The 19,701-nt window shown below is 45.3% G+C and overlaps 1 protein-coding gene across 6 annotated transcripts in view; it reads left to right on the plus strand.

The window, feature by feature from the left end:
- ST6GAL2 (ST6 beta-galactoside alpha-2,6-sialyltransferase 2) overlaps positions 1–19,701 on the plus strand; it is an 85,276-nt gene that overhangs the window by 20,595 nt on the left and 44,980 nt on the right. Inside the window, exon 1 of one of the 6 annotated variants that reach the window (XM_027069396.2) lies at positions 11,258–12,712. The exons of the other annotated variants lie outside the window; for them this stretch is intronic. The gene's annotated coding sequence lies outside the window, so the exon portion shown is untranslated. Of the gene's footprint in view, positions 1–11,257; positions 12,713–19,701 lie in introns of those variants that run through there. 6 annotated transcript variants of the gene reach the window in all.

A 19,701-nucleotide genomic window follows, 5' to 3' on the forward strand; every position in this document is an offset into this window, starting at 1 on the left:
TCATGACATAGCATCTAACAACTGGAAGGGGCCTAAGATAAAAAGCAAAGGCTTAACAAATGTATGTTATGAGGACCTGATGGAAAGAAGAGTGGCAAGAAATCAGTTTTATTATTGCCATCATGTTGACTGGGTGCTGGCCGTGAGCTGTGCACTGTAGAAGCTTCCTCCTCTACAGCAAGGGCTTTGCCCGGCAGAGCTAATGCACAGGGAGCACTATCCCAGTACTGCACAGGCGTGTACTGTTCTGTAGCCATATTTCACCCTTGTAGAAACTCGAAGCATATACTTTCTGCATCTGCTTAAAGGGTCCTGCATAAATAAAGCCCCCTATATAGTCTGCAAATCAGAACACCCCAGAATTAATACGCTGTAGTCAGCATTTTCTTGATGAGGTGAGATACAGTGGTGTGCTTAGAGCCGGCCGGTGAATACTCGCTCGGGAATTTTGTGAGCCAGTTGTTAAACTACTTTAAAATAGTTCTTTCTCAACATTCATCATTTCGTAATTATTTCAGTTACATTTTACTATCATCTATGCTCTCGAAGGTGTCCACATCTGCCGTGGCTGATGGTGCAAATACTGTACGACAATAAGCTTCTGTGGATCTCTTCTCTGTGTTCAGTGGCCTCACCTTAGTAGTTTAAAACTGGCCATGACCGAAGGATGTACTCCAGGGAAATGGGGCAGTGCCAAAATCAGCCCTCCACTTCCCACTTCTCTTTCCCAAGAGCCAGTCGTCAAACGTTTATCAGCACATTACTAAGGAGGAATGAAATTGGCATAGAAGTTTCTTTTGGAAGATTTGTTACAAGCTCTATAGGCTCCTGTAGACCATTACAGAGCCAATTAGAAAGTGTACAAAAGGAAAAGGGGAAGGGAACGAACATTCTTGAAGCATTCGTGCCTGGCAGTGCATTAATTGACTTTCATATAGAGGTCAGTTAAAATCCTCTTAAAGGCTGGCTAAGCTGTGTGATGTTACCTCAGTCTTGCAGTTGAAGAAACCGGTCTTTGGTTTAATAACTTACTCACGTTGGTATGGTTAATAAGGGAAGAAACTTACATGGAAAAGTATTTGAATGTAGGTGTTTGTAACTCAACTCATTGTCTTTTCCCTATAGAATGGAAATTTGAACGTCTAGTGGAAATACTGTCGTTAATGCTGTGGTAAGGTTTTTGCAAGTGTAATGAATGCGTTTTTTCCCCCTTTCATTCATGTGCATACAAGCAATGGAAGGCAGGTGCCCATTGGTCATGCAGAGGTTCTGCCCCGAGGGAGGAGGGAGGAGTAGTGTGTACGAAGTCCTGGGGCAGTGCAGGAAATGATAAGGAATGTCTGAGAGGGATGCTGAAGCTGGCTCTTAAAAGGTGACAGGTTATTTCAAAGACATGCAGATGTGTGCCTGGCATCAGTCACATGTGGCCCGGGGGTGACCCCAGGGATTAACATGTTGTGGTGCAGGTTGGTTTTGTTAGCGGTGACAGGATTATGAGATTGTGGTCAGACAGGCGTCAGCGGGTAGTCTGGGGCAGATTCCTGCCCAACCGCCTTGGAGGAGCATTTAGAATGCAGTGGCCCATTCTTACCGGCCTCCCTGGCTTCAGGCTCATTCACTGGCCCTGGCAAGGCCAAGGGCAAGGGCGAATGGCCCAAGGGGGAGTGTCTGCAATGCAGGCTCAGTGGCCCTCCTCCTCTGATTCTGATTCAGGAAGTCACAGTTGGACCCAGGAAGTTTTCTTTTTAACACGCAGCTCTAGAGATTCTGGGATGGTACCAGGCCCTTGTTCTATAACTTCTGTGCTGTCTCCACCAGCAAGAAGAAAGCGCTGGCACCTAATAATGATAATAGCTTTTCCTAGCTTTGGCAGAGGTTTAATCCAGTACCACCAGGCTCCACCATTGGCAAACTGAGGACCCAGACTTCCGAATACTTGCCAGTATATTTCCCTCAGGTGCATGGTTCCCTTAAGGGATGCTGCCCCGGTGCCTGGGATGCCACCTTGTGGTGATCTGCTCTGCAGTCAGCTTCAGAAATACTGTGCCTTAAAGAGGGGACCACCTATGCTCCCCAGAATATTTGGGACTCCATTGGAATGATTCTACAGATGCTACAATGTAGTAATTTTATTCTTCAGATTTCTCCTTCCCAATTCCTGCAGGATTCTCTTGGGCTACAGAACTTTAAAATACTCCGGAAGTAAAATCTGTGATCCGATCTATTTGGTATCATTAGATGACAGGGAATGCATTGTGAGTATCTGCCTCCAGTTACCCTTGCAACACAGGTAACGTGCTTCATTTTCGCACATCGTGGGTTCCTCTTTGGTGGGAAAAAAAAAAAAGTTGGAGTCCTTGAGTCCTTGTAAGGTCTGTCCTGGCTTTTGTGAAAACTCCCTAGTCTCCAGGATAGGGGGAGAAAATACAACCACTGATTTCATGTTCTTTGGCTTTTCTAAGACAAATGGCATTGACATTGTAAGCCATGAACTCATGATTCTATTACTGTATTCACTTATTTTGGGGTTGAGGGAAAACCAAAATGTATTTTATGCGTTGTATTAATTAGACTTACAATAGCTCACTTACTTGTTTTCTTTAGTGTGAAGCCGTGAAGCCAGTTTTCTCAATTACCCTGTCTCCATCTAGAAAATGTGGTTTTCTTATATGACCTGCCTCCGTTTAGCATCCACATCATAAAGCACAGTGAAATTACGTTCCTCCGGGTGCACAATTCTCAGTGGTTTCCACTGAGAGCTGATATTTTGTTTTCTTATAAAATGGGGACTGAAGTTTTTACTAAAATGAGGGGGGCAACCAAGTCAGAATGCTTTTCTAGCACATAATGCAGAGTAAACCCACAGTAGCCCACATGGCTTGACTTGAACTTTATATTCTGAAGACAGCCAGAACATACTTGAGGGTGCATTCTTTTTTAAATTCAAAGTAATAACTCCACACTGTTGAGAGCTGAATTTGAGCTATAGATTTTTATCAAAGTCATCTGACATTTTAAATAAATTTTAGATTGGTGAATTCAGTGTTTCTGTGACAGAGATCATAAACGTTTTCCTTGTTCCAAAAGCAATATGAGGACTGTATATTTGTACTGTAGTTAATGCTGTGTTAAGTCAGTGTAATGTAGCTGCTGCAAACATTTGTAGAGCAGAGGAGAAAAAGCCTTTATTTAAATCTTGCCAAGAGCAGAAATAAAGTGAGCAAATGCACAGTGGAGTGAGAGAAAACATAAATATCCATACGGTTTTATTACCGTGGTGTCCTGGTGGTAGCATCTCCTTTAAGCTGCATGGAATATATGGTGCTGTTGCTGATAATTTTATGTCTGAGTGTGGGCCTCACAAGAGATCTTTGTTGAGTGAATCAATGTTGGATCAGTGCTCTCTTTTTCTATTAACAGAACTTTCACTTACCCAGCATGGAAATTAGGTACAGATAGCCTAAATGTAGTACTACTTGTAAATTTCCATAAGAGTAAGAAATAAAAATAAATGAACATAAATTCTCTTTAATAGTGAAATGTTCGTGGCTGACACAGGTACCATGAAGACAACTTTAGAAGTTATTTTCACCGTAAGTCAGGCAGAGAAAGACAGATACCATATGTTTTCACTCATGTGTGGATCCTGAGAAACTGAACAAAAGACCATGGGGGAGGGGAAGGGGGAACAAAAAAAGTTACAGAGAGGGAGGGAGGCAAACCTTAAGAGACTCTTAAATACAGAGAACAAACTGAGGGTTGATGGGGGGTGGGGGAGAGGGGAAAGTGGGTGATGGGCATTGAGGAGGGCACCTGTTGGGATGAGCACTGGGTGTTGTATGGAAACCAGTTTGATAATAAATTGTATTTAGTAAAAAAAAAAAAAAGAAAAGTTATTTTCACTAAATTATAGACTCGTGAAGGATAAGACAGTGTTGTATTGTCCTTTTGATCCCTACCACGTAGCACAGTGCCTGGCATATAATAAAGGCGTAATGCGTGCATTGTGTGTATATGATGTGGTGTGTGTGTGTGTGTGCACGTGCGTGTGTGTGTCTCCATCAAGGGTAGGTGGGCAGCTTACATGCCATGGCTTATTAACAAATTAGATAAAAGCTTTTTGCAGCCCAGAGAAAAGTTACAGCTGGAAGGAGGAGGGGCTGGGGCGAGTGGGGTTAGATGACCAGAGCATTTGTTTAGCATAGATACTGGACCAGAATTCATCAGAACGATTTATGATGCCTGTTGTCGTCCCAGAGACACAGTCTTCAGACAGCATCTTTCATCTCCTTTGAGGTGCTATTTTCTGGTGTCATCCTGGTTGCTTTAAACTCCTATTCTGATAATTTTGCCATGACTCCGGTCTCACCCTTCCCTCCCTCTGTACTTTTCTGTCCCTGCCATGTTGGGAGTGGGGCTGGTCGGTCCCTCTCCAGGGCAGATCTGGGTTTCCAGCGTCTGGCAGCGATGCCTTGTTTGTAAACTTCTGGTCCTGCTGGAGCCCTGCAGAAGTTTTGTGCCGTCCGTCAAGGCTGGGTGCATGTGGACACAATATTATTTTCACATCTCTCCCTTTTTCCTCATTCCATCTATGACCAAATAAACTTCCAGAAGTCATAGTGCTAAGTTCCCATTTGCCAACTGTGTGTGGTTGACTTTTAGCTAAAACTGTCTACTGACTCTGATGGGGAGGCTGAAACCCACTGCATTTTATTTATGTCATTAGATGTGATAAAGACATTAAAATTATAGTGTTTCTCCCAAGTTCTTGATAGTATATTTCATAGAGGCCAGGGTTACCGTATCATGGTGTGTTTGGGGATTAAGTAACAAGGGGTTTGATCTTTGTGAAGAGGAGATATTGTGTATCTCTGCCCTTACCCAAACCACAATACAGGCGCGCAGATTCCCACCTGCCCTACCCCTCACAGCTCCTATTTTTCCACTTGAAATGCACCCGGCCCCCAACTACCTAATTCTTCCCACCCATTTGTTCTCAGTTTAAATTTTACTGCCACCGTATGATCCGCCCAGGCTCCCCAACCTAAGTTAGTCCCCAAAGTCTTTTGTCTTACAGTCCCTCCTTCATTTCCCCACCTTGTTCCTGGAGTGGCTGAGAACTTCCTATGTGCCAGGCACTGTCTAGGGAGTGAGGAAAGACAGGTCCCCCTCGTAGAGCTTACAGCCTGTTGGAGAAGGATAGCATTAAACAAACAACATAGCAGGTGGTGAGCAGTACCAAAAGTGAAGACAGAGCCGGCTGAGAGAGGTCGGGAGGAGGAGTATTTCAGGGAAAGCCCCTCTGAGTAGAGCAGAGACTTACATAAAAACTGGGAGGAAGGCAGGTCAGCTTCTAGAGGATGGCCCCAGGCAGCAGGAAGGGCCCAGGTAGGGCCCCAGCCCTGCAACAGGTGGGAGCTGAGTGTGCAGGAAGCTGTAGGGGCCAGGAGGATGGAGGAAGGCAAAGGGAGCAGTGGTGTGAAATGAGGACAGCAAGGGGCACCTGTGTCAGTTAAGCCTCTGACTCTTGATTTCGGCTCAGGTGATGATCTCATGGTTTGTGAGTTCGAGTCCCGCATCAGGTCCCATGCTGACAGTGTGCAGCCTGCCTGGGGTTCTCTCTCTCTCCCTCTCTCTCTGCCCTTCCCCCACTTGTGGTTGTGCTCTTTCTCTCCCAAAAATAACTAAACTTAAAAAAAAGTGAGGTCGGGGTGCCTGGGTGGCTCTGTCGGTTGGGTGTCCGACTTCAGCTCAGGTCATGATCTCACAGCTCATGGGTTCGAGCCCCGCATCGGGTTCTGTGCTGACAGCTCAGAGCCTGGAGCCTGCTTCCGATTCTGTGTCTCCTCTCTCTGTCCCTCCCCTGCTCACACTCTGTCTCTCTCTCTCTCTCTCTCTCTCTCTCTCTCTCAAAAATAAATAAATATTTTTAAAAATTTTTAAAAGATGAGGTCAGCAAAAGAAGTGGAGGCATACCACATATGGGAGGTAAGGGGGGAGGGGCGATTGACAGCAGGTAACTGGCTACATTAAATTTCCATCATAAGAGTTTCTTTCTGTGGCCTGGAGCACGCACAGAGGGAAGGCAGGGTGCCAGCCGGGACACCGGTTCCAGGGCTGTTGCACTGGTGCAGGCGAGAGGTGGTGTGGACCACTTTGGGGCGGCAGAGAAGGCAACCAGTTGTGCGAGTGCAGGTATGTTTTAGGATTGGGTCTGTCTAGGTCAGGTCAGGGCTGGTGGTTGGGATTGGACATAGGTTTAAGTGGAAAGAAGAAGCAAGAGTAACACCAAAGTCTTTGACCCAGGCAGCCCGGCGAATGGCTATGCTGGTTACTGGATGGGGAAAGGCTAAGGGAGGAGTAGAGAGTAACAGGTGTTTGGTTTGGACACATGAGGTTCGAGATTGCTAGGAAGCACAGAAGGGGGGTAGTTGGTTATATATAGGTTTGCAGTTCAGAGGAGAAACCAACACGGTGGATATAAATGTGGGCGGCACCAGGAGATAGAAAACGCAGCACAGTTGTATCCGTACACTTACGTAGCAGGTGTGTATGTTGAGTCCACATCCAGAAGTGTTCAAGAAATGCAAACTTATCTCAATGCAACTTAAGCTGTATTTTGAGACCCCATTCCACCCAGTGTTGGAAAATCAAACTACCAATTCAGCCAACCTTTTCTAGTTGAGTAAATTAACCAAAGTTGACATTAACGTGGGTGATTTAGGTTCTTTTTTTTCCCTCTTCTAACTTAGATAGCTTCATGACTTCAGGGAAATTGTCTAGTCCTTAGCATGCAGGTGCATGCATTTTGGGCTGGCTGGGCTTGAACTACCTGCCTGGCCTTCTGCCTTGCAGTACATTATAGTACAGCTCCCTCTACTGTCCCCCTTCCATCCCGTGCCGCGCATCCCCTCTGGGTCTGTGGGTTCTGTCTACTTTGGAGGCCACAGTTGGTTGACATTAGAAACCATCTTCGGGGGCCCTGACCAGTGCCCAGTTGTTCTGTTTCAATTCCCACTCTCCTTTTCCATCAGTTCAGAGATCTTTCCAGTCTCCCTTTGGACAAGAGAAAACAGGCTCAGCAAGTATTCTTCCCAGTTTTTGTCCTGCCCTTTCCCACCCCTTGAAATACAGCTTTTGAACTTTATTTATTTCTTTAACATTTTTTAGTGTTTATTTCTTTTTCAAAGAGAGACAGACAGAGTGTGAGTCAGGGGTGGGGAGGGGAAGCAGAGAGAGAATCTGAAGCAGGCTCCAGGCTCAGAGCTGTCAGCACAGAGCCTGATGCGGGGCTCAGGCTCATGAACCGTGAGTGAGATCATGACCTGAGCTGAAGTTGGATGCTTAACCAACTGAGCCACCCACGTGCCACTATTTATTTATTTTTTAATTTAAATTTTAGGGGGTGGCTCAGTTGGTTTAGCATCCACTTCTTGGTTTCGGCTCAGGTCATGATCTCATGGTTCCTGGGTTTGACCCCCACATTGGGCTCTTGTGCTGACAGTGTGGAGCCTGCTTGGGATTCTCTCTCTTTCCCTCTCTCTGCCCCTCCCCTGATCATGCAAAATAAATATATTAAATTTATTTAATTAATTTATAATTTATTAATTTTAAAATAATAAATTAATACTAAAATAAATTAATTTTTAAAAACTTTAGTTAACATACAGTGCAATTTTGGCTTCAGGAGTAGAATTCATTGATTCATTACTTACATGTAACATGCAGGCTCATCCCAACAAGTGCCCTCCTTAGTACACCTCACCCATCTGTCCCATCCCCCACCCACCTCTCTCCATCTAATCAAAATAAGTCATTTAGCTTTTGGACTTTAAAGGCAAGAATTGACATCACCGCCTTCTGGTGCCTTTGTGACAATTTTCCTTTAGGCACTAGAGGTCTGATGTTAAAATTTTTTTTTAAATGTTATTTATTTTAGAGAGAGACAGAGACAGAGCACAAGTGGGGATGGGGCAGAGAGAGAGGGAGACACAAAATCCAAAGCAGGCTCCAGGCTCTGAGCTGTCAGCACAGAGCTTGACGCGGGGCTTGAACCCACAGACCTCGAGATCATGACCTGAGTTGAAGTTGGACACTTAACCAACTAAGCCACCCAAGCACCCCTGTTTTATGTTTAGCGTCCTCCCTCCCACTCAAAATCTCGGTCCTCCTCCTTTAGCAGTAGCTGCCAAGGTCACCAGGAAGGTCACAGGGTAAAAAGGAATGTGGTAAAAAAAAAAAAAAATCAGTTAAGACTACACAGTATCTTGCAAGATTTGTATACCTGATTTCTGCCTTTTCTGTCCTATAAGCTCAGGGGAGGGGACAGATTATATTTGATTTGCTCCACATGGTAGACACAGGACCCAGTGTGTAGTAGGTGCCCAGTTACCTGTAGAACGAATGAATGAGTGAAGTAATGTTAAGACCAACACTGTGTTCGTAGGTACACGTGTGCTCAGATACAAAAAAACATTCGTGCTGCTGTTCCCAGGGGAACCATAACTCAGTTGACTGGCCATGCCTGGGTGTATTGGCACTTAGAAGATGTTATAAAAGTGAGCTAATCCTTAGAATTAGAAACTTCAGAAATTATTCCATAATCTGGAATTGTTTTACTGGCTTTGGAAATGGAACCTGGAGAAGCATACTAGAGAGGAAACATTTGAATCATACCTAGGTTATTTTTTCTTTAAGTTTATTAATTTTAGATTGAGAGCAAGCAAGCGGAGAAGGGGCAGAGAGAGAGAGAAACAGAGGATCCGAAGCGGACTCTGTGCTGACAGCAGATAGCGCGATGCAGGGCTCGAACTCACAAACCTGGAGATGGTGACCTGAGCTGAAGTTGGATGCTTAACCCAGTGAGCAACCCAGGGGCCCCACCCAAGTTATTCTTAAGTGCACTGGGGACCTTCTTTGTTTGTTTGTTTGTTTATATGTTTGTTTGTTTTTAAGTAGGCTTAACCCAGCATGGAGCCCAACATGGGGCCCAAACTCAGGACCTTGAGATCAAGACAGGAACTGAGACCAAGAGTCAGACACTTCACTTCCTGAGCCACCCAGGTGCCCCTGGGGTCCTTACTCTGGAGTCTCATCCCAGCTTCTCAGACTTTTCCATTAGGGAGAAGAACACTGAGCTCTGGAAGGTCAGAGGGCAGAGTTGAAAGCTCTGTACCGAGAAGTTTCTTTGAAGTCTCATATTTTATGTTAAATTCAAGTTCATTTATATTTGACAACATAATATGCATATGTGTTTTAATATAAGAGTTAATGCATTTCGAAGATATGCTGCCTTCTTCTGCTACTTCTGTGGAAAATATTTCCTATCATAAGAACTTGGTGTTAGGGCATTCACAACTTGCATTTTCTCTTAATGTTTTAATAGTTTCATTCTGAAAACCAAACTTTAGGAGTGTTAAGGCTACATTACTAAAGCCACTAAGTAGCCTTACAAAGCAAACTGTTGTCATTTTTACTTGCCCAGAAAAGTGTTCACCAGTCTACGATTTTCACTGGCAATTCTTCATCTGCCAAGGTGATTTTTATCTTTTTATTTACACATATATTATGGGACCAAAAAATCAGCTAGGATAACTTTGACATAACATTGAAATCTAAGTATTTATGATTCCTTATATCATGGACACTGAATGAATTTGTAGGACATTGAGTTTTAAATGTTCCTACTAACACATTTTTCTTGGGCATTTTCAACAACCCTGGGAGGTAAGGAAAATACACATCATCATTGTCCTCATTTTGGCTGCTTGCAGTTTTACCAGGTACTGTCCTGGCTCCCACACAGGTTAACAATGGGACTTTTAAGTCACTGCCCTGGGACTCATGTTTCTCATCCATAAAATGGGCTTCACCATAGTTCCCAGATGGTAGGATTTGAGAGACACTGAAATAACTGTTCAGCATTTTACAACCTACCACAAATGTCAGACAGATGGAGGTTAAATTATTATATGTGTTACAGATAGTCATGCATAACTTGTGGCCTGGGTGTGGGGAACAAATTGGATTGCCAGTCCCCCACATTGCTTCCCCCAACTGTCAAATCTAGACTTTGGGCCAGCTTAGTTTGGTGCTACCAAGATTCATGCCATTATCCTTGTCCCTCAGTGGACTGGGAACTTCTCTATAGGAGAATTAAGAGGTGGAGTAGAGAACACAGGACTCAGAGACTCCATCTTCTCAGGTAGTTAGGAGTAAACAAGATGGCAGCCATAAGTGCTTAAGGCAGAGCCTGGGGCCACAGGGCATAGCTGTTTTTAGATACTTACAACCTATGGTAGCAACAATAGAAACTTTATTTGCATATTCTCATTAAAATCTGTTATTCTGTATCAGTCTGTTAAAGTCAGGATTATTTTCATCTTCATATGATGAAGCTGAGGCTCCAAGAGCTAAAGTAACTTGCCCCAAATCACATAGCTAGAAAGAGTGAGGGCCAAAATCTCATTGCTTTTGTATGCTTTCATAAATCATTACAGCTGTAAGTTATTCATTGCTGGATTGATGATGTTGTCACATGAGAGTCTTAACCAAAGCTGGAATCCAGGTTGGAATCTAAACGTTAGATTTATACTTTGTGCTAACAGAGGAAGCAGGGGTTATTAGCCAAAGAGATTAGGAAGTAGAGATGTAAATATAAACACAATTAGTGATTTCTCTTATTTTTACAACTCTTATTACAACTTTTATTTTTATAACTTTTGTTATGTGTAAAATTGTTATGTTTAAATATGTTCAAAACACAAAATACATAAGTTAGTTTATATACTCAGATTTAATACCTATTAATATTCTGCCTTACTACTTTGAATCTTTCCTTTATAAGAAAGGACATTTTTAAAAGTTTTTTTTTGTTTATTTTTTAAATTTTTTTTTTTAACGTTTATTTATTTTTTAGACAGAGAGAAACAGAGCATGAACGGGGGAGGGTCAGAGAGAGAGGGAGACACAGAATCCGAAACAGGCTTCAGGCTCTGAGCTGTCAGCACAGAGCCCAGCGCGGGGCTCGAACCCACAAACCACGAGATCATGACCTGAGCTGAAGTCAGACTCTTAACCGACTGAGCCACCCAGGCGCCCCCATTGTTTACTTATTTTTGAGAGAGAGACAGACAGACAGAGAGTTGAGTGGAGGAAGGGCAGAGAGAGAGAGAGAGACACACAGAATCTGAAGCAGGCTCCAGGCTACGAGTTGTCAGCCCAGAGCCCAACGTGGGGCTCGAAGCCATGAACGGTGAGACCATGACCTGAGCCTAAGTCGGACGCTTAACCAACTGAGCCACCCAGGTGCCTCAAGAAAGGACATTTTTGAGCAATGATGCAAGCACCCTCCCTCCCACTCAAAATCTCAGTCCTCCTTCCTCAGCGGTCACTGCTGAGGTTTGTACTGGCATTTTATAACCCTCCAGAAATGATTAAGACTCTTGTGAGTTTGCTTCTGCAGCTTCTGTTTCCCCCCCCCCCCCCTCCAGCATTATTCTTGAGATCCACCTGTGCTGATCTATGGAGACGGATCTAAAGCAGTTAGCTTTTTTTTTATGATCCCTATTTGTTAAGATGTGGCTCTTGCCATAGAAAACACTCTCTTTCCCCTGATAGGCAAAACCAGTGCCCTGGTTTGAAGTTTTCTGAAAGGGAATTCTTCTAAGCACACTCTCTTCCTGGGCTCTGATGACAGCCCAGTGTCTGGACTGAAGAGACATGTTGGAATTTGCACTCTTGGTATTCAAGATTTTAAATCTTAATTTCCCCAAGAACTTCATTCAATTTCCCCAAAGGCAGAGTCTCCTGGGATACATATTCAGCCTGACATTAAGTTTAGTAACTATTTGTTGAATTAGAGTAACATGAGTTACAATAAGCTAACACGGTGAGCCCCAAAGAAGATACTTCTTGGGCATTCAGCCCCTGATGGGTTCTGCTTTTTGTGACGGAGACACCAGAGACAAGCCTTTATTTAGGCAGGGTCTGGGCCATGCTTATTAGCTGGAGTCCCCTGCTTGTGCTGATCTCAATGAGGGCATGTCCTTTTGGGGCCACTGAAAGAGAGGGATGCCTACTGGTGAGCCTTTATGTGTTTACGCATGGGACCAATATTCATACAGTGAAATCCATGCTGGTTATACCACTTTTTTGCTTTTACAGGATTTCAAAACCTGGACTGAAATCATATTTATGTAGCTTTCCCTTTGGGCCAGGCACTGTGCCAGTCAAGTCACACGCAGCGCCTGACTCATTCATCTCACAGAGCAGTGGTGATCAAGGCAGTGTTATGACTCACACTGGATGAAGAAACTGAGGCTCAAAGGATTTATCCAAAATAACAGAGCCGGCAAGGATCTGAACAGCCTGTCTGACCAAAGGGCTTTCCAGTCAACCATACGTTGCCTTTCCTTCTCAGTGTGGAATCATCAATGTCACTGTGCAACACTGTGTAGACCAGAGATGGTGGCCCTGATGTGCCCCTGATTGGTGCCGGCAACCTCTTGCCATCACACATGCATCCACTGCCAGTCCGTATTGATGCTCTGACCCCTGTGGGGACAGGAAGGCATGCTTTTCCTATGAAAGAGTGGCTTCCACTGGTCCAGAGGCCTCCTTGGGAGAGCCACCTGCTGACCACCTACACTTTGACCCAGAAGCCCAGTTACATTGGAGGAAGCAGAGTGTAACCTTCAAGTCTCAGTGGCAGGTATGCAACATTTCATCTTCTTGACTACTAAACATCAGTGCGGAAGCTAATTTACAGCTTCAATCATGAGCCTTGGCATATTATTGGTATAAAGTGTAAATATTTGAATGCTAATTATCGTAAAACAAACAGGCCACTGTGTCCAAAGCAGATGAATGCTGTTTCAGGAAGCCAGCAGACCCTAGCTGGTAGGCAGCTTGTGTTGTCTCTGCACAACCAATAATAGACGTCTGGAATCATTTCCACCTCCCTCTGCCCCAACAGCACCTGCCACCTCATTGCAGAAAGTTCTGAAAGCTAAAAGCTGCCCAGAGTGGCTCACATATGGGAGTCCTTGCCTTTTAAACTATTTCCCATCTGCCCTGCCATTTGAGGAAAAATCTTGTATTGCTGAAATTATTTGCTCAGAAAGAGAATACCATCGTCTTAATAAGATTGGCCACCCTTGTTCAGCCGGAGCCCAACATTCCTGGTCACCTGTCCTTGCACCATGCAAATTCTCATCCCAGGTGCACTTAGCCCAGTTGTTCCACTGGCTGGAGGTGACTGACTCCCTTCCAAACCAATGTGTGCTTCAGTGTCCAAACCTACTCCCCCGCGTCTTTAGTCCATTTCGCTCCTCTCTACATTCACTTATCCTGGGACAGAGACCCAAGCAGTCAGAATTGTGGTCTTCCTACCTAGATAACAAATTCCTTGAGATCTTAGACCTTCCCACCTGTAGCTGGAAATGTTAGTGAACTGGCAGCCTGTTCTGACTGGGCGAAATCCACATGGTTGGCGTGCCCAGGCTAAGCTGTCGCTAGTAATGGCCAAGCAGGTGGATTCTGGGGAGGTGTTGATTCCAAGGCCTATACCTGGGAAGATCAGTTTCTCTAGCAGACAAAAGCGTGTTAGGCAAGACAGGATGTCAGGTGGTCTGGTCAGTGTAGGGAGCTAACCTGAAATTTGGCATAATACTTTCTGGCCGAGAGAAAAAAAATCTCATTAAAATTTCAAGCATGGTGGGGGCGCCTGGGTGGCTCAGTCGGTTGAGTGTCCGACTTCGGCTCAGGTCATAATCTCACACCTCGTGGGCTCGAGTCCCGAGTCAGGCTCTGTGCTGACAGCTCAGAGCCTGGATCTTGCTTCAGATTCTGTGTCTCCTTCTCTGCCCCTCCCTGACGCGCGGGCACGCACTATCTCTCTCTCTAAAAAATAAATACACATTAAAAAATTAAAAAAAAATAAATAAATACAATACATTTTCAGGCATGGTGCAACATCCCCTGGTTTCATTGTACAGTTGGTACAAAAGGGTTTGGAACAGTGTACATGATGGGGACCACTCAGAGCTTCAGTTTCTCCATATGCCGAATGAGAATAACAATGTTGACTGTAGAGTTTGATACGAGGATTACACTGGGAATGAAGCATTTAACTGAGACAGTACAGATGAGGGGCTTTGCACAGGGCCCAGCATGTGGTAGGCGTCTGCTGCATGGCAGCATCTGATACCGTCGCTGCTCGTTCATTCCATCTCCCTGACCACTCCTGTGACTGCTGTTCCTTACATTCTGTTCCTTCCATGCTGTTCTTAAGCCAACCATACGACAACTGGTTAAATGTGTAGAGAGCCACCCACACACTCCCGCTGGCCTGGGAAGGACAGCAAGCGGTGGGGCCCCTCCCGCCTGTCCCACCCAGGAGTCCGCCTCCGGGCGGTCCTGCTTATTTTATTTTATGAATTGCAGTCTTTCATTTCATTTATTTAAAAACATTAATCGGGAACCTTCCATGGGGCCACCTACACTGGTTTCCTGGGAATATAAGACTGAATCTGATACGGTCCCACCCTCAGGCAGCTCCCACTGTCCCCCTCTGAGATTACTCAAGATACCACATTTTAAATCAACCAGAAGCCATGGCACTGGTTTTTTAAACTCAGGCCTTTGCCAAGAGAGCTCATGGGTCGGCTGGCCCTAGCATAACTGCGTCCTTCCTCCCACAGGAGATGGCGACATCTATCGTGGAGTCCAGCGGCTCCTGGTCACAAGGATACTTGGCCTCAGCCAAGCTGCCTCACCCTCAGGGTGCCCAGTGCACCTGCAGGGCTGCCCTTGTAGGACAATGAATCAGCAGTTTGGCTGGGACCCTTAGAAAGGGGGCCAGCCCTCCCACCACCAGGCCCCACTGACCAGGCTGACCTCCTTCTTTCTGCTCTTCTGGGCATTAGCTTCAGAATGGGCTGAGACCTGAGTGAGAAAGAATGAAAGAGCAGGCCCTCCGTGTCGTGCATGTAGCAGTCTGGAGGCTTTCTTACATTTATAGAAAATGAAAAGAAAGAAAAGGGGTTATTTGTGAAAGGAGCCAATGGGGTTGTGAAGAGAGAGAAGGATTCCAGCTGGGGGTGGTACCTCCCTCTTTTCTGCAGACTTGAGTGTTTTCTTGGGTATGTGACAAGAGCTAATTTTGGAAAAACGAATCTTGAAAGCAAATGTCTCCTGACGGCTACTAAGATACATGAGTATCTCACTATAGCTCACATCCTAAATCTTCTTTATTATTTCAATGTTAAAATAAATACTTAGATTTAAGATTCTTCAGACAACTTCGACATACAAAAAAGACAAGAGTGTTTCTCCGACCAACAGAAAACCCGGCCAGATGGCAGTTGTAACAGAGACCCATCCATCAAAGTGTGCTACAAAATACTCTCCATTCAAGGAAACGGGTGATCAAGCCTGTCAACCTGAGGGCTTATGAGAGGGACATCGTTGAAGTGGCAAAGGCCAGAATTAACTTCTCTCTACCCTTGAACAAAATGGGAAGCTAGCCCTCTTAACACTTAGCTGCACTGTAATGTTCATCTGCAGCTTGTGTTTCCTCACGTCATCTGACCACTTGTAATGAATTGTGCCTTTTGGAAAATGTGATTTCTCCCTCAACAATTTGAAGGAGGATTATTAACACTCTTTCGTATTATTTTCAACATCCTCCATGCAGAAGCGTGGCTCATTTCTTTGAGAATTAGTATCTGAGGGGCACCGAAATTCCTGAACAAGTGGAATAATCAAAATAATTTCTAGTAGCCAGTCATTTTGTTTTGTTTGTCTATGATCATTGCTTTAGTGTTACCCTGTTAAGTTTCCCAGAGGCCTGGCTAGAAAGGCAATAGGAATTGGGAGAAAAGTGGGAAGAGAGAAAAGTAGTTCAAGTGGGCAGAGAACGTCTACTTGGAATGTAGACCTTAGCACAGCTAAAGTAGTAGGTCATAATGTTATTACAATCGCTTTGGAGAGGGGGCACCTGGGTGGCCCAGTTGGTTAACCTTCTGACCCTTGATTTCAGCTCAGATCATGATCTCGCCGCTTTGTGGGTTCGAGCCCCACATCGGGCTCTGTGCTGGCAGTGCAGAGCCTACTTGAGATTCTCCCTCCCTCCTTTTCTCTCTCTCTCTCTCTCTCTGTCTCTCTCTCTCTCTCTCTCTCTCCATCTCTCTCTGCCCCTCCCCCACTTGCACTGTCTCTGTCTCTCACAAAATAAATAAATAAACTTAAAAAAAAATCCCTATGGAGAGAGGGCCACGCCACACAAACGATGCTTATAATCTTGCCAGTTCTCTTCCCAGGGGACAACTGGCAGGGACTGAACTGCCGCAGTCACTAAAATCACCCCCGACAAAGCACACGTGAACGTATGATTAGGTAGCACTTTGTCATTGGCACCTGGGAACGGATGATTTGCCTGATGTAGCTCTTATATCTCCCCGATGTGATTTATATCACACCAGCTAATGATGGGAAATAGCAATGAGTATACGTTACTTTGTTTAAGCTACGTTATTATATTTTAAATATACCACGTTAGAGGAAAAAAAATGTGTTGTTTTTTTCTTCTTCTGTTGCTTAGCTGAACATTTCTTCCTCTGGCTGAATGGTCATTTTGAGGAGAAGAATGAGCAATGGACAGAACATTGGTGATGTCCTCCACCTGTCTCTGACCTGGATTTTTATAAAGATGCTGGGGACTGGGCCCCATGATCCGTAAAATGATGTGTGTAGCGTTTTGCTGGCGGAGGATTTGCTGTTGCCTTGAGATTTAATCATTTTGGAGAATGTTCCCTTAATTGGCAGCAGAAGGTTTGCAGCGACAGAGGTTGTGGGGAAGCTTTTGGATTATTAAAAGTTCAGCCTAATCATGAGTTGAGACCTTGATCCCCCTCCTTTCTATTATTACTGTGCATCCGAAGCCACGAAATCTTACCTAATGAAAAATCATCATTATTGCATTGGGCTTCCCAGTGCTTGCATGGTGCCCAGAGGGCTTCACAAATCCCACCTTTCTGCTTCCTGACAAAGTGGGCAGAGACAACAAGAGCTGCCCCAGGGTCCTGGCCCCATGGCAGTGCCTTCTCTCCTGCTTTTTCCTTTTAGGCTTGCCTTCTGACCAGAGAGCTCCTGTCATGATTCTGCCTCTCTTCCATGTCTGTCAGCTCCCCAAAGTTAAAAAACAAAATGTCTTGGCCTGCTTTGGTTGGGAACGAGGCGTTTTCTAAATAAGGAAGTCTGTATGCCTAATACCCCCACTCTGCTGCTCTGAAGCAGCTCAGGGTCACCTGGCATGGGGGTGGGGCCCTCAGCTCCAAACCCCAGAGGGCCAGAGGTTTCTAGGCCCTCCCCAAAGGATCAAGGCTTCCTCCTCATCATTTTACACACAGCAACCCTGTGCACAGCCCTCCCCTTCTGACTTGCTATTTTAAAAACAGTCTCTCAAGCAAATGCTGGACAAAGACATCTCCACTTCCCCATTCTTCAGCAAGCCACCGACTGTGTGCCCAGAGCTGTTGCTCAACGAGAGGCAACCACGTAATGAGGACTTCTACAGCCTTGCTGTGGCAGAATAATCTCTCTGGTCTTTGTCTGGGGGTTCCTGGCATGGGGCTGCCAAAAGCCTTGCAATTTCCTGAGTGGCAGGAATATCTTTGTTATGTTCATGAGGTGACTCTTGGTGGGTCCCTGCCGAGCTTCAGGATGGAGGCTGGTCACCAGAAAGATGAACTGTGTGTTCAGACAGTAGGGGGAAATCTCTGGATACCAGGGCTGGGTGAAACTTCATGTTCATGAACATAGTGGTGTCCGAGAGTGATGTTCTCTGACACCACAGAGAGAGGGATCCACCCTGCAAGACCTCGAACCACGTGTGTACCTTACAAAACCTCGGTAATCGTTGGTACAGGGCTCTCGTAGTTCGTTCTGGCAAATTATGGAACCCGAGGGGGTGCCATGGGAACCTCCCAGATTGCTAGCCAAAGAAAGGGTCCTAAGTGCATGTGGCCTGGGGTTCCCACTTCAGGCTGGTGTCCGAGGTGGAGGCAGTCTTGTGGGACTGAGTCCCTAACTGGCGCAGACTGTGCTAACTCCAGAGCTTAGTGTCAGAATGGTATTGCAGTGTGCTCATCTGGGGTAAGGGCAGAATAACCGGCATTAAGGGTGATTTTCTGATTTCCTAATAGAAATGTTGAAATACTGGAAATAGCATCTAGATCCTCAGCTTGGGCAGCACAGTTTGAAGCACAGGCTCCCGAGAAAACAGGTTTAGAGAGATCATGTGGTAGACGCTACTCAAAGTGTGGTCCCCAGACTGCGTGTGCACATCTGCAAACTGTCCGTTACAAGCTCCTGATGAGATGTGTACAAAACTTGACAGTAAGCATTTAGAGTCTTTTACGGTAATTGGGCATTGCCAAGACATGCAGGAGTGGAAATATAAGAGCATCAGATTGTGATAGTTTGGAGAAAAAAAAGCGATCCTTCACCAGAGAGAGCTTAAAAAGCCTTCTTTAGAAGATATAGCTTCAGTCTGTATGATCAAATGGAGTCAGAACTTACTGCTAAATGTGTGAGCCCTGGAGTCACGCAGATGGGTTTTGTATGCAGTCGCTGCTGCTAGCTATCTCCCCGGCTTTGGGCAAGTTACTTAACCCCTCCGGGCTTTAGTTTCCTCATTTATAAAGTGTATTTCCTACCTTATAAGGTGCTGGGAAGACCAGATGAACTAATCCGGGGGAAAGAGTAAGCCTAGGGTGTGGCACATAGGTTAACCATTAGTATTGTTTCTTCTGTGTTAATTTATTGGCATCAACGTTCCCAGCTTGGTGAAAGCATGTTCTGTACGCGTGTGTTTGAATTATGACCGTAAATGAAACCTGCAGCCTTGCCTTTAGGTGAATACAAGGTAAAGCAAACACGTTTTTAAAAGCCACAGCCCCTCCATTGAAATGAATATTGCTTTTCATATAATCTCTGAGAGGCTGGGCTCTCCTTTCAAGGATGCCATGATGTTGGAAGCGTTTGGGGCACTTCTCATTTCACATTTCTGTTAGCACCGGCCCCCGTGATCTATTCTGAGGTAACAAAGTCCTCAAAACCTGTGTGGCTTATTCCCACAACCTGTCATCATCACTGTGGCGGTAGGTAGACTGGGCTTTGGCTGGGTTCTCACTTGGGGTCGTCCATACAGTTGCAGTGAGAGGTTGGCCAGGGATGGATCATCTGAAAGCTCAACTTGGCTGGACGCACCACCACGTGTCTTCGCTGTTCATGTTTGATGCTGGGGCTGGGACAGCCGGAAGAGCTTGGGGTTGGCGGGGCATCTTGCAGTCCATGTGGCCTTTCTACATGGCTAGCTTGGGCTTCCTGACTGCAGGGTGGACTGAGGTTAGAGAGACAGCCTTGTTGGTGGCTAGCTTCCTCCGGATGAGCGTTTTAAGAAGTAGAAAATGGAAGCAGGGAGTGGAAACGGATCAGAGCAGTTACAGAATCCTCCTCTGAATGCAAGGACAGGATTAGACCCCCACCTCTCAATGGGAAGGGGGTCAATGAATCTGTGTCCATATTTAGTCGGCTACAGAGCCACAAAGAAAACGTGGTTTTCTTACATTGGCATATCATTTTTTACCACCAAAGACAGAGGACAGCTTCCACAGTAACTGCGTTTATGTAGGTATC

The sequence above is a fragment of the Acinonyx jubatus genome, chromosome A3 (genome assembly GCF_027475565.1).
Source record: "Acinonyx jubatus isolate Ajub_Pintada_27869175 chromosome A3, VMU_Ajub_asm_v1.0, whole genome shotgun sequence".
Taxonomy (NCBI): domain Eukaryota; kingdom Metazoa; phylum Chordata; class Mammalia; order Carnivora; family Felidae; genus Acinonyx; species Acinonyx jubatus.